Source organism: Pan troglodytes, chromosome 11, assembly GCF_028858775.2.
Source record: "Pan troglodytes isolate AG18354 chromosome 11, NHGRI_mPanTro3-v2.0_pri, whole genome shotgun sequence".
Lineage (NCBI taxonomy): Eukaryota > Metazoa > Chordata > Mammalia > Primates > Hominidae > Pan > Pan troglodytes.
This window is the reverse complement of record NC_072409.2, coordinates 55,977,248-55,992,412: the sequence shown is the minus strand read 5'-3', so window position 1 is coordinate 55,992,412 and position 15,165 is coordinate 55,977,248.

The following is a 15,165-nucleotide window of genomic DNA, read 5'->3' as shown; positions in this document are numbered from 1 at the left end:
CCCCACATCCTGTCTGTATGCTCCCCTAGAGGTTTGACCAGTGGGGCACTGAAGCACTGAAGAAGCGAGCCACACCTCCATCACATACCCTGCAAAAGGGACAAGGGAACCTTTCCCATTTCAATAGCTACACATGTACCCCTGAACTTGGTATGGAGCTCAGGACCTGAAGGATGACCTAGCGGTGATTTGCCTAACTTGATTTCCTCCTTCCTTCCCTTCCTCTTTCCTTCCCTCCCTCTCATCATCCTTCCTCTTTCCCTTCTTCCTCCCTCCCTCTCTCTCTCCTTATTTATCCTCTCTTATTCCTCCTCTTCCACCCCTCCTTCTCCTTCTTCTCAGTCTTCTTCTTTCTTCTTATGTATTCAAGCTTGAGCTCTGAAACAGACTGAAACTAGAACTGCACACAGGCAGACTGAAGGAGATAGACACATGAAGAAACATTCAAAATATCAACAAATCCAGGAGATGATTTTCTGAAGAAATTAAAATAGACCACTAGCTAGACTAATAAAAAAGAAAAGAAAGAAGATTCAAATAAACAATCAGAAACAACAAGGGCAATATTACCACTGACCCCACAGAAATACAAATAACTATCAGAGAATATTATGAACACCTCTATGCATATAAACTAGAAAATCTAGTAGAAATGGATAAATGCCTGGACACATACACCCTCCCAAGACTGAACCAGGAAGAAATTGAGTCCCCGAACAGACCAAAAATAAGCTCCAAACTTGAATCAGTAATAAGTAGCCTGTCAACCAAAAAAGGCCCAGGACCAGACAGATGCACAGCTGAATCCTACCAGATGTACAAAGAGGAGCTGGTATTACTCATACCGAAACTATTCAAAAAAATTGAGGAGGAGGGATTCCTCCCAAACTCCTTCTATGAGGCCAACATCATCCAGATACCAAAATATGGCAGATATACAATAGCAACAACAACAAAAAACTTCAGGCCAATATTCTTGATGAATGTTGATGCAAAAATCCTCAACAAAATACTGGCAAACCAAATTGAGCAGCAGATCAAAAGGCGTATCCACCATGGTCAAGTAGACTTCATCCCCGGGATACAAGGTTGCTTCAACCTACACAAACCAATTAATGTTATTCATCACATAAACAGAACTAAAGGCCAAAACCATACGATTATCTCAAAAGATACAGAAAAGGCTTTCAATAAAATTCAACATTCATTCATGTTTAAAACTCTCAATAAACTAGGTATTGAAGAAACATACCTCAAAAGAATAAACACCATATATGATAAACCCACAGCTAATATCATACTTAATGGGCAAAAGCTGGAAGGATTCCCCTTGGAAACTGGCACAAGACAAGGTTGCCCTCTCTCACTACTCCTATTAAATATAGTATTGGAAGTTCTGGCCAGGGCAATCAGGCAAGATAAAGAAATAAAGAACTTTCAAATAGTAAGAGAAGAAGTCAACTATCCCTGTTTGCAGATGACATGATCATATTTCTAGAAAACCCCATAGTCTCAACCCAAAAGCTTATTAAGCTGATAAGCAACTTCAGGAAAATCTCGGGATACAAAATCAATGTGCAAAAATTACTAGCATTACTATACACCAACAAAAGTCAAGCCAAGAGCCAAATCAGGAACAAACTCCCATTCACAACTGCAACAAAAAGAATACAATACCTAAGAATACAGCTATCAAGGGAGGTTAAAGGTCTCTACAAGGAGAACTACAAACCACTGCTCAAATAAATCAGAGAAGGCACAAACAAATGGAAAAACATTCTATGCCCATGGATAAGAAGAATCAATATTGTTGGCCAGGCACAGTGGCTCACACCTGTAATCCTAGCACTTTGAGAGGCTGAGGTGGGCAGATCATGAGGTCAAGAGATTGAGACCACCCTGGCCAACATGGTGAAACCCCGTCTCTACTAAAAATACAAAAATTAGCTGGGCATGGTGTTGTGCGCCTGTAGTCCCAGCTACTCGGGAGGCTGAGGCAGGAGAATCGCTTGAATCTGGGAGGCAGAGGTTGCAGTGAGCCAAGATTGTGCCACTGCACTCCAACCTGGCGACAGAGCCAGACTCCGTCTCAAAAGAGAGAGAGAGAAAAAAAGAGTCAATGTTGTTAAAATGGCCATACTGCCCAATGCAATTTACAGATTCAATGCTATGCCTGTTAAACTATCACTGACATTCTTCACAGAACTATAAAAAAACTCTTTTAATATTCATATGGAACCAAATAAGAGCATGAATAGCCAAGGCAATCTTAAGCAAAAACAACAAAGCTGGAGGCATCACGCTACCCGACTTTGAGCTATACTACAGGGCTACAGTAACCAAAACAACATAGTACTGGTACAAATTTATTTGTACAAATTTATTATTAGTACAGACACATAAACCAATGGAACAGAATAGAGAACCCACAAGTAAGACCACACACCTACAACTATCTGATCTTCAACAAACCTGACAAAAGCAAGCAATGGGGAAAATATTCCCTATTCAATAAATGATGCTAGGATAACTGGCTAGCCATACACAGAAGATTGAAATTGAACTTCTTCCTTACACCATATAAAAAAATTAGCTCAAGATGGATTAAAGACTTAAATGTAAAACCCAAAACTATAGAAATCCTGGAAGACAACCTAGGCAATACCATTCAGAACAGTCACAGGCAAAGATTTCATGATAAAGACACAAAAAGCAATTGTAACAGAAACAAACATTGACAAATGGGATCTAATTAAACTAAAGACCTTCTGCACAGCAAAAGAAACTATCAACAGAGTCAACAGACAACCTACAGAATGCAAGAAAATATTTGCAAACTATGCATCTGACAAAGGTCCAATACCCAGCATCTATAAGGAACTTAAACTAATTTACAAGAAAAAACCAACCCCATTAAAGTGGGAAAAGGACATGAACAGATACTTTTCAAAGGAAGACATACATGCGGCCAACAATCATATGAAAAAAAGCTCAATATCAGTGATCATTAGAGAAATGCAAATCAAAACCACAGTGAGATACCATCTCATACCAGTCAGAAAGGTGATTTTTTAAAATAATAAAACATTATAAACTATACCTAACATTTATAGAACACTCCACCCAACAGCAGCAGAATACATGTTTTTCTAAAAGAGAATGATATCCTGAAACATTGTTCCGCAGAACTGTTACAATTTCTTTTTAAAAACCTGAAATTTCTTCTTTTAATTGGTAATTATTTTTTTAACTTTAATTTCAGGGTTACATGTGAAGGTTTGTTACACAGGTAAACCTGTGACATGGGGGGTTATTGTACAGATTATTTCATCACCCAGGTATTAAACCTAGTACTCATTAGTTATCTTTCCTGACTTTCTCCCTCCTCCCACCCTCCACCCTTTGAGATACCACAGTGTGTGTTGCTACCCTCTACGTGTCCATGTGTTCTCATCAGAATGGCTATTATTAAAAAGCAAAAAAAAAACAGATGCTGGTGAAGTTGTGGAGAAAAAGGAACAATTATACAATGTTGGTGGGAGTGTAAATTAGTTCAACTATTTTGGAAGACAGTGTGATGATTCCTCAAAGACCTAAAGACAGAAATGTCATTCAGCCCAGCAATCCCATTACTGGGCATATACCCAAAAGAACATAAATCATTCTATTATAAAGCCACATACACACGTATGTTCACTGCAGCACTATTCATAACAGCAAGGACATGGAATCACCCTAAATGCCCAACAATGATAGACTGGATAAAGAAAATGTAGTACATATACACCGTGGAAAACTATGCAGCTATAAAAAAGAATAAGATCATGTCCTTTGTGCAAACATTAATGGAGCTGGAGGCCATTATCCTTAGCAAACTAATACAGGAACAGAAAACCAAATACAGCATGTTCTCACTTATAGTGGGAGCTAAACGATGAGAGCATATGGACACGCAGAGGGAAACATTAGTGTGGAGGATAGGAGGAGAGAGAAGAACGGGAAAAATAACAAATGGGCATTAGGCTTAATACCTGGGTGATGAAATAATCTGTACAACAAACCTCCATGACACAAGTTTACCTGTGTACCAAACTGATATGGAAGTGCTGGGAAGGGAAGAGCGTGGTCCCTTTAAATGATAGGGAAGGGGAGAAGGGAAGTGCTGGGTAGAGGAGGGCATGGTCCCTGGCTAGGGCTCCACCCCCACGGACCTAGGTGAGGACAGGCACTTCTGCTTTCATGCCGAAATGTAGCATTTTCCAAGACCACCCTGGCCTGCCATGCCCCCATCATGGGCCTATAAAAAACCAGAGACCTTAGCAAGGCAGGGACGCAAGCAGCTGGACATCATAAGGAACACATCAGCAGAAGAAGACACAAGCAGCTGGTCATCGAAAGCACACTGGCGGAAGAGCAGGCCAACAGACACCTGCAGGCCATCAGGCCATCGATGGAGTCTCGCTCTGTCGCCCAGGCTGGAGTGCAGTGGCGCGATCTCCGCTCACTGCAAGCTCCGCCTCCCGGGTTCACGCCATTCTCCTGCCTCAGCTTCCCGAGTACTGGGACTACAGGCGCCTGCCACCACGCCCAGGTAATTTTTTGTATTTTTAGTGGAGACGGGGTTTCACCATGTTAGCCAGGATGGTCTTGATCTCCTGACCTTGTGATCTGCCCACCTCGGCCTCCCAAAGTGCTGGGATTACAGGCGTGAGCCAGCACGCCCAGCCAGGACTTCTTTATTAAGTGTTTTTTCATTAAAGGCAGTGATGTTAAATGTGCTCTTGCAAAGGGAGTTTCTCCTAAGGTTGCTGTTACTAGGGAACTGTTGCTATGGGCACCATTGCTAAGAAATGTTGCTAAAGACAATGTTTCTAAGGATATTGCTAAGAGCTTTGTTGCCAAGGGTGTTGTTGCTAAGAAGATTGTCGCCAAGGGAATTGTATTAGGTTGGTACAAAGGTGATTGCGGTTTTTGCCACTGAAATGGCAAAAATCGCAATTACCTTTGCATCAACCTAATAATTAAGGACATTGTTGCTGCATATAGTGTTGCAATGGATTCTGCTCCTAGGGCCTCTTAGATAAGGGTGTTGTTGCTAAGAAATGTTCCCCACACATACTGCCACCAAGGACATAGTTGTTACTGCCACTGTAGCTAAATGCATGGCTGATATGGCCATTATTGCTCTGGTCACAATTACAGTAGCCACTCTTGCAGAAGGAGCAATTTCTATGACCACCGTTGCTAAAGACATTGTTATTAAGTATGTTGCTATTAATGGAACTTTTTCAAAGAGTGTGGTTGCTAAGCACATTTTGCCAAGTTTTTGCTAATGATATTGTTGGGAGGGCCCTTATGCTAAAGACATCGTTCTTAAAGGTGTTAGTATTAAGGGTGGTGTTGCAAGAAAGTTTTTGCTAAGGATGCATTTGCTAAATCAAGGTTGGATGGTCACTACTGCTACGAAAACTGTTGCTAAAGGCAACATTGCTAGGGGCAAAGGTGCTAAGGAAATTTTTGCTATGAAATGTGTTGATAAGATTGTTGATGTTAGGCAGTTTTTAGAAAGGCACTTTCTTTGTTAGTATTAATGTGTTTTGTGTTTTCTTAGTATGTTTGTTAGTGTGTTTTGGCGTGCTTTGCTAAGAAATCTGCACTAAGTTGCTTTTGCTGAGGGTGTGGCTGCTATGGCCACTGTTGGCAAAGTCATTGTTGAGAAGGCATTATTTTTAAGTTTATTATTGCTAAGGAAATTGTTGCCTTTTTGTTAAGAGAATTGTATTAGTTTCCTAGGGCTGCCATATCAAAGTACCACAAACGAGGTGGCTTAAAACAAAAGAAATTTCTCTTACAGTTCTGGAGCTTAGAAGTCCAAATCAGGTGGTGGTAGGGTTTCTTCCTTCTGAGCACTCTGAATCTTTTCCATGCGTTTTTCCTCGCTTCTGATGGTTCCTGGAAATCTTTCACATTTCTTGGCATCACTCCAGTCTCTGCCTTCATATTCACATGCCCTTACAAAACTTAACTCTCTGTTGCTAGGAGCATGTTTGCTAAGGAAATGCTTGCTAAAGGTATTTTTAAGGGCATTTCTCTTAAAGGCATTAATGTTCAAGATATTGTCACAGATAAGTTTTGGTACCAATGCAATTACCAAGAGTGTTGATGTTACGGCCCTGTTGCAAAGGAAACTTGTTGTTAAGGGTGTTGCAAGACTCTTGTGTTAATATCGTTGTAAAGAAAGTTGTTGTTAAGGATGCTGTTCCTAACTGCATTTGTTTCTATGTTGCAAAATGAAATATGTTAAAAGCATTGTTGCAAAAGATGTTCTTGCTAGGAGCATTGCTGCTGATGGAAAGTTTGCAAAGGTAATTGTTGATGGAAGCAATTTTGAAGGTCCTCTTTTTTTTTTTTTTTTTTTTAAAAAAAAACAACAGGCGGAGTCTAGCTCTGTCGCCCAAGCTGGAGTGCAGTGGTATGATCATGGTTCACTAACCTCAAACTCTTGGGCTCCAGCAATTTTCTTACCTCAGCCTCCCAAGTAGCTAGGACTACGAGCACAGGTCACCATACCTGACTTTTTAAAAAAATTTTTTGTAGAGACAGCATCTCACTATATTGCCCAGACTGACCTCAAACTGCTGGCCTCAAGCAAACTTCCTGCCTCAACCTTTCAAAGTGCTGGGATTACAGACATTAGTCACCATATCTGGTCAAGATTGTCATTCTTAAAGGCATTGATATTAAAAGTGTTATTGAAGATTAAGGTTTTGCTATGAGTGCTGTTAGTAACTGTACTGTTGCTAAGAAAGCTGTTGTTAAGGGCATTTTTGATAAGGGTACTATTGGTAAGGTTATTGTTCTTAAGGGTATTGCTATGGTTTGGATGTTTGTCCCCTCTAAACCTCATGTTGAAATTTGATCCCCAATGTTGGATATGGGGCCTAATGGGAAGTGTTTGGATCATATGACCAAATCCCGTATTAACAGATTAATCTCCTTCCTTGAGGCTGAGTGTGTCGTCTATCAGTTCCTGCCAGAGCTGATTGTTAAAAAGAGCCTGAGACCTTTCTGCTCTCTTTCTCTCTCTCTCTCAGCATGTGAGCTCTGCACACACCAGCTCCCCTTCATCTTCTGCCATGAGTGGAAGCAGCCTGAGGCCCTCACCTGACACAGATGTCCAATCTTGAACTTCCCAGCCATCAGAATTGAGAACCAACTAAATGGTTTTTCTGATAAATTACCCATCCTCAGATATTTATTTCGAGCAACACAAAATGCTATAAGGCAGGTGTTGATGTCAAAAAAGTTTTGTAAGGGCATTGTTCTTTAAGGCCTTGAAGTTACTGTGCAAAGAAAGTTTTGCTAAGGGTGTTATTGCTATGACTAGTGTTTCTAAGGAAACTGTTGCTAAAAGCACTTTTTTTCTCAGAGCATTATTCCTAAGGACTTACTTGCTAAGAGAATGGTAGTAATAATATTTTTGCCAAGGTTGTTGTGGCTAAGGAAGTCATTGCTGAGGGTCTTTTGTTAAACATGCTGTTCTTAAGGCACTTTTGTTTTGTTTTGTTTTGAGACAGGGTCTCACTCTGTCACCCAAGCTGGAGTGCAGTTGCATGATCACAGTTCACTGCAGGCTTGAACTCCTGTGCTCAAAGTGATCCTCCTGCCTCAGTCTCCAAAGCAACTGGGACAACAAGCACACACCACCATGCCTAGTGTATTAGACCGTTCTCATGTTGCTAATACAGACATACCCAAGACTGGGTAATTTTTAAAGGAAAGACATTTAATTGACTCACAGTCCCCATGGCTGGAGAGGCCTCATAATCATGGCGGAAGGCAAAAGAGGAGCAAAGTCACATTTTACATGGCAGCAGGCAAGAGAGCTTGTGCAGGGAAACTCCCTTTTATAAAACCATCAAATTTCATGAGACTTATTCACTATTATGAGAACAGCATGGGAAAGACCCACCCCCATGATTCAATTACCTCCCATCGGGTCCCTCCCATAACACGTGGGAATTATGGGAGCTACAATGCAAGATGAGATTTGGATGGGGATACAGCCAAACCATATCATGTAGCTAGCTTTTTAATTTTTAACATTTTTCTTTTTGTAGAGATGAGATCTCACTACATTGCCCAACCTGGTCTTGAACCCTTGGTCTAAAGCAATCCTCCCGATCCCACCTCTCAAAGTGCTGGAATTATAGGCATGAGCCACTGTGCCCAGCCAAAGGCATTGATGTTAATGTTGTTGTTGGATGTTTTTGCTAAAGGTGCTCTTACTAAGAACATTGTGGCCATGGCCACTATTGCAGAGGCTACTGTTGCTAAGATCATTGGTGCTAAAGGTGCTGTTCCTAAGGAAAGAGTGTTGAATTTAAGGAAATTGTTGTTATGGGCTATTTTCTTAGAGTCATTGTTCTTAAAGGCCTTGATAGTAAGAGTGTTGAAAATAAAACAGATTTTGCTATGAGTGATGTTGATAAGGGAGCTGTTGCTATGAGTACTGTTTCCAAATGTGTTGTTGCTAAGAGCCAATTGCTAAGGGTACTCTAGCTAAATACATTGTTAATAAGGACATTGCTGCAAATAATGCTGCTCACAGAGTTGTTGCTAATGGTGCTGTTTCTAAGGACACTGTTGTTACTGCACCAATGCTAAGGGCCTGGTTGTTCATGGCATTTTTATTAAAGGCAGTTATAATAATGAGGTTGTTTTTAAGGTGTTGATGCCAAGACTATTGTTTCTAAAGATATTTTTGCTAAGCATGCTGTTGCTGATGGCCTTGTTTTATAGCCACTGTTTCTATGGGAATTGATACTAAAGGTGTTATTGCTTAGGGCATTGTTGCTATGGTTGGTAGCCAAGAAAGGTTTTGCTAAACTGGCTTTTTTCCAAGGGTGCTGTGCAAAGGTTGTTAAGTACTGTTGCAAGGAAAATATTATTATGAATATTATTGTTAAGGCCATTGCCTATAAGAGTTGCTAAAGGACATTGTGAGTAAGGATATTTATATTAAGCACATTGTCACTGAGGAACTTGCTGCTAGGTGTGTTGTTGATGTGGCGTATTGTTGCTAAGGATATTGTCACTCTGACAATGATATTAGGGGCATTGTAGCTAAGGACATTGACATTAAGGCTCTGTTACTAAGACTCATTTTTGCTAAGGGTATTTTTGCTAAGGATGTTGTTATTAAGTACATTTTTGCTAGAGCATTCTTGTTCAGTGTGTTGTTGCTAAAGGGCTAGTTGCTAGAAGCACTTTTCCTAGAATAATTGTTGCAAAGAGCATTCATGCTAAAATGTTGATCCTAAGACCACTGTTTCTAAGAAACTCATTTGAAGGACACTGTCACTGTGAGTGTCGTTGCTAAGGTTGTTGTTGTAAAGTCCTTTATGGCTAAGGGCATTGTTACTATGTTCATTATTGTTAAGTGTATTACAGTAAAGAAGCATTGCTACTAAATACACTGCTGTTAATGACTCTATTGCTCAGGGACTTATTCCTAAGGGTATTGTTGCAAAGAGAGTTAAGGATGTTGATGTTAAGGTATTGTTTGAAAGTGTGCTGTTGGCCGGGCGCGCTGGCTCACGCCTGTAATCCCAGCACTTTGGAAGGCCGAGGCCAGTGGATCACTTGAGGTCAGGAGTTTGAGACCAGCCTGACCAACCAACATGGTGAAACCCCATCTGTACTAAAATTACAAAATCAGCTGGGCATGGTGGTGCACACCTGTAATCCCAGCTTCTTGGGAGGCTGAAGCAGGAGAATGGCTTAAACCTGGGAGGCGGAGGTTACAGTGAGCCGAGATCATGCCATTGCACTCCAGCCTGGGCAACAAGAGCGAAACTCTGTCAAAAAGAAAATAAAGTGTGCCATTATTAGAATCATTTTTGCTAAGGGGTATTGGTTTGAATGGTGGTATTGCTAAGGGGACTGATGCTAAAGACACTCTTAGTAAGAGCAATTGTCACTAAGGTTGATGTTCCAAAAGGCATTGATGTTAAGGACATTGTTGCTAAGCCTGTTTTTTAAAGTGTGCTGCTGTTATGGGTATTGTTGTTAAGGGTGTTGTAAGAGAAATCATTGCTGAGTACCACTGCTGCTGAGAGCATTGCCACTAAGATCTAATATTGCCAAGGACAGTGTTGCTAAGGCCGTTGAACTTAAATGCATTTTAGTAAAGGCATTGTTCCTAAGACTATTGTTAGGGGCTGTTGCTAAGGAACTGTGTTAAAGATATTATTGTTATAGTCGTTAAATCTAAGGGTTTTGATGTTAAGGGCCCTGATGCTAGAAACACGTTTAGATAATTTTTACTACAACTCATTATGGCTAAGAATGTTGATGTTAGGTACATTATTGCAAGGCACTTTTGTAAAGTGTCTTGTTGCTAAAGTGATTATTGCTAAAGGCACTGTTGCTAAGGGGACTGTTTCTTAGTGAATCCATAAGAGCTTTGTTGCTAAGGGCCATTTTTGCTAAGAACATTGTTTCTAAGGGTGTTGAAGTTAAACACATTATTACTGAAAGCACTGTGGTAAAGGCATCTTACCTAAGGGTTTACTGCTAATAGCACTGTTACTCAAGGAACTGAGGCTAAGGGCATTGTTGCTGACGGGGTTGTTATTAAGGGCATTTGTTATGAAAGGTCATTGTGTCTAAGTACAATTGTTTCTAAGGACATTGTTTTAAGGGCATTATTTCAATGTTGCTAAGAGCATTAATGTCACCGATAGTGTTGTTCCTAAGGGAATGTTAGTAAGAGCATTGTTTCTAAGAGTATTGTTACAAAAGGACTCTTGCTAAGGACATTGTTGCAAATACATTTTGGTAAAGGCATTGTTCCTAAAGAGATTCTGGCTAAGGACACTGTTACAAGGGGCATCTTTTATAAGGGCATTGTTGCTAAAGTTGATTTTACTAAAGGCCATTTTAGCTAAAGGCACTGTTGCTAAGTACACTGTTGTCAAGGATGTTGTTGCTAAGAGTGCTGTTGTTAAGAGCATTATGTTCTAAAGGATCCGTTGCTAAGGGAATTGATGATAATTGCATTGTTTCTTTTTTCTTTTCTTTTCTTTTCTTTTCTTTTCTTTTCTTTTCTTTTCTTTTTTTTAGATGGATTCTCCCTCTGTTGCCCAGGCTGGAGTGTGGTGGCATGATCTCAGCTCACTGCAACCTCCGCCTCCCGGGTTCAAGTGATTCTCCTGCCTCAGCCTCCCGAGTAGCTGGGATTACAGGCGTGCACTACCATGCCCAGCTAATTCTTGTATTTTTGGTAGAGATGGGGTTTCATCATGTTGGCCAGGCTGGTCTCAAACTCCTGACCTCAAGTGATCCACCCACCTCAGCCTCCCAGTGTGCTTGGGATTACAGGCATGAGCCACCTTGCCCGGCCGGTAGTTGCATTGTTTCTAAGGGCCTTTGTTAAGGCACTATGCTAATGTTTTTGCTAAAAGTCATTGTTACAAAAGCTGTGGTTACTAATGATGTTGCTTCCATGGAACACGTGCCTAAGGATGATATTTCAATTGGCATCGATAGTAAGGTCACTGTTGCTAAGGAAGTTATTTCTAAGTGCATTGTTCCTGGAGCCATTGTAGTTATGGGTGATGTTCATAAGAGAACTGTTGAAGGTCATTGTGGCTAAAGGCATTATTACTATTGCTAGTGTTTCTCATGATGCTGTTTCTACCAGCACTGATCCTAAATCTCGTGTTGCTAAGAGTATTGTTACTGAGGGTATTATTGCTAAGTATATTGTTGCTTAGGGTACTATTGCTTAGAATGTTTTTGTATATTATTGTTAAGGACACTGTTTCTCAGATCATTGTTCCTAGGGTGTTAATGTTGGCAAGGGACATTTTTGCTGAAGGCATTGTGACTAAAGGCATTGTTGTTACAGGTATTTTCCTCAAAGGGCATTGTTGGGAAGGGGACATTTCTAGAGTCACTCTTGCTAAAGACTGTTGCTAAGACCATTTTACTAAGGTCAATGCTAAGAGCATTATTACCAAGGCTTTATTTTTATGGCTCACTGTTGGTTGCTAAAGTCATTGCTTCTAAGGGCCAAGAGGGCTGTTGTCAAGAATGCTGGTCTTAGGGGATTTTTGCTAATAGTAATATTGTTAGGACATTGTTGCAAAGAGTGTGGTTGCTAAGGGCCATTGTTTATAAGGTAAACAATGGTAAACTCTTGGTAAGGCAAGTTTGGATAAGAGCACTGTTGCTAAGGGCACTGGTTATAGGGGTGATGCTCATGATTTTTTTACTAAGGACATTATTAAGAATGTCATTTCTAAGGTCGGTTGTTTACCCCTTTCTTGCTAATGGTACTGATGTTAAGAGTGTTGATTCTATGAGTATTACCATTCGGAGCATTGTCTCCAAGAGCCATTGTTGCTAAGTTCATTGATCTTATGTATTTTGTAGCTAGGACATTGCTGTAAAGTGTGCTGTTGCCAACAACACTGTTGCTGATGTCATTATTGCTAAGGAGTTGATACTAAAAGCATTTTTACTAAGGTGCCATTGGTAAGAGTGCTGTTGTTAATGCCACTATAAAGGATATTTTTGTAAGGGCATTGTTGCTAATTGCTTTATTTCTAATTTTGTTATTGCTAAGGGCCATGGTTTTTGAAGGTATTATTTCTAAGGGTGTTTTTGCTAAGATACACTAACAGGCCGTGGTTTGACCATTTCCAAAGTACCATGGCAATTTATAGAGGTAAATGGACATACCATTGTTCCTAAGGGCATTGTTGCTATGGACATTGATTTTAAAGACATTGTTGCCAATGGCATTGTTGCAATTGGCATAATTCCCACTATTTCTACAGGCAATTATGCTAAGGTTGTTGTTGCTTAGAGATTTGTCAGTAAGGTGAACCATTGCTAATGATGTTGCTGCTAAGGACATTGTTGTTAGGGGCCATTGTTGTTATGTTATGAGTGTTGTCTCTAGGGTCATTGTTCCTAAGGGCCATTTTTGTTAAGGGTCTTGATGCTAAAGGCCATTTTTTTAAAGGACATTTTGGTAAAGGTATTCATGTTAAGCTATTTGTTGCTAAGGTCATTGTTGTTTGGGGTGGTTGTTAAGGTCCATGATTGCTAATGTAAGATATTGCTTCTAGGAGTGTTGATGTCAGTCAAAGGTGTTGCTAAGAACAACTGTGGCAAATAGTGTTATAGCTGAGGGCATTTTTCTAATGTTACTGTTGCTTAGATTATGTTGCCAAGAGTCTTTTGGCTAAAAGGGTTAATATTAACAATGTTGTCTTAAAGCATTATTCCTGATGGTGTCTATGCTAAGGGTATTGTTGCTATGGGATTTGTTTCTAAGGGCCATTATTAATAAGAGTCATTGTTGTGATAGGCATATTTTTAAAAGTGTTGGTGCCAAGGGCAGTTGTTCTTAAGGATGTTTTTGCCAAGGGCATTAGTGGTAAAAAATTGTTGCTAAGGCCATTTTTCTCTAAGTGGGTTGGTCCTAATGTATCCCACACCATGAAATCACTACCTCACTACTCTTCACCTCTCCCACTCCATACAACATATTTCCTTGTATCAGACACCTGCTGACATCACCAGTATAGGATCTTATTAGAACAAATGAGGCAAGTAGAGCAAAGTGGGCATCTCTCAGGGAACGAGAGTGTCCAGTGCAAAGTATCAGCCCATTCCAACCTTAGGACAGGTGCCAGGCTGATTAGGGGCCTCAGGTTTGAGCTAGTGACCCTGACCCTTTAAGCTCTGAGAACTTAAAGCTGGCTGAGCTCCAACCCTAAATGTTTTGTCCTATGAGTCATTATCTGTGAGCTATTTTTAAAAATATTTTGGACATCATCTACGTTTTTCCCCTAATGTGTTTCAATTTTGTGGGGACTCTAGTGGAAACAGAGGAAGTCATTGATTGTTCTTAAATCTTAAATGCGTCTTTCCAACCTGTCAATGCACATAACTTAATCAGGTCTGTGTTCATGCATAAGATAGTTCCATACATGAAGCATCTCACAGTTCAATATGCTCTCTATATACAATATTTTTCCACTTAAAATATCCACTAGGTTGAGTGAGGACATCGATAGCCAGATTTTCATATATATTTGAAAAAAAGAGAGGTAAGAAAACTTAAAAATATCTGTAAAAGAAACAAATACATTTGGAGCACGTGCCTTACTACCAATCAAGGTTTTAGAAAGCCAGACTCACCAAGACAGTGGTATAGGCACAGTGAGAGACAAAGTAGCTCACAGGAAAAGACCAGAGGCCCAGAATCATACTTAGCATTTATATCCACATGGTGTCTTACAGAGGGGACACACACATCAGTGAGGAGAGAAAATGTAATTTAGGATTAGCATACTTGGTGATTAACTGGTTTAAAAAAATGTTAATTTAAAAATTTAAATTAACATTTAAAAATGTTAATTTAAAAATATAAATAACAAATTTTTCAATAGCAAACTCAAATGCTATGAACTTAGGGGTAAATTTCACCAAAGATAAAAAGTATTTTATAGTCCCCTCACTATTGTAAGAAATTTAACCTACCCTGAGAGATGAATACTATGGTTTCACCATTTTAAAGGTGAACTTATTCATAAGAGAAAAAAAATAAAAGCAAATAAATGGAGATTTGTACTGCAAATATCAATAGGAAAAGTCAAAATCATAAAAAATATCAATTCCACCCAAATTGTCAATGTTAATTCAGCCAAAACCTCAACCAGATTTCCTAATGTCCTTCATAAGCTGACGTAAAATTAATATGAAAAAATAAACCTCACACCAAAGAAAACCAAAGACACTCTCATGCAGTAATAACAAGAGAAATTATCTACTGGACCTTACAATTTATGATGAAAATAAATTAATTAAGATAGCTTTGTATTGGAAAAAATAGAGACAAGCCAATGAAACTGAAGAAACAAAATGGAAACAGATACCTACGAGAAAGTGGAAACAGTAGGGCAATTTAGAAAGATGACTATTTTAAAAGCAGTCAAGGCCGGGCGCTGTGGCTCACGCCTGTAATCCCAGCACTTTGAGAGGCGGAGGCGGGCAGATCACTCGGGCAGATCACTTGAGGTCAGGAATTCAAGACCAGCCTGACCAACATGGTGAAACCCCCTCTCTACTAAAAATACAAAAAAG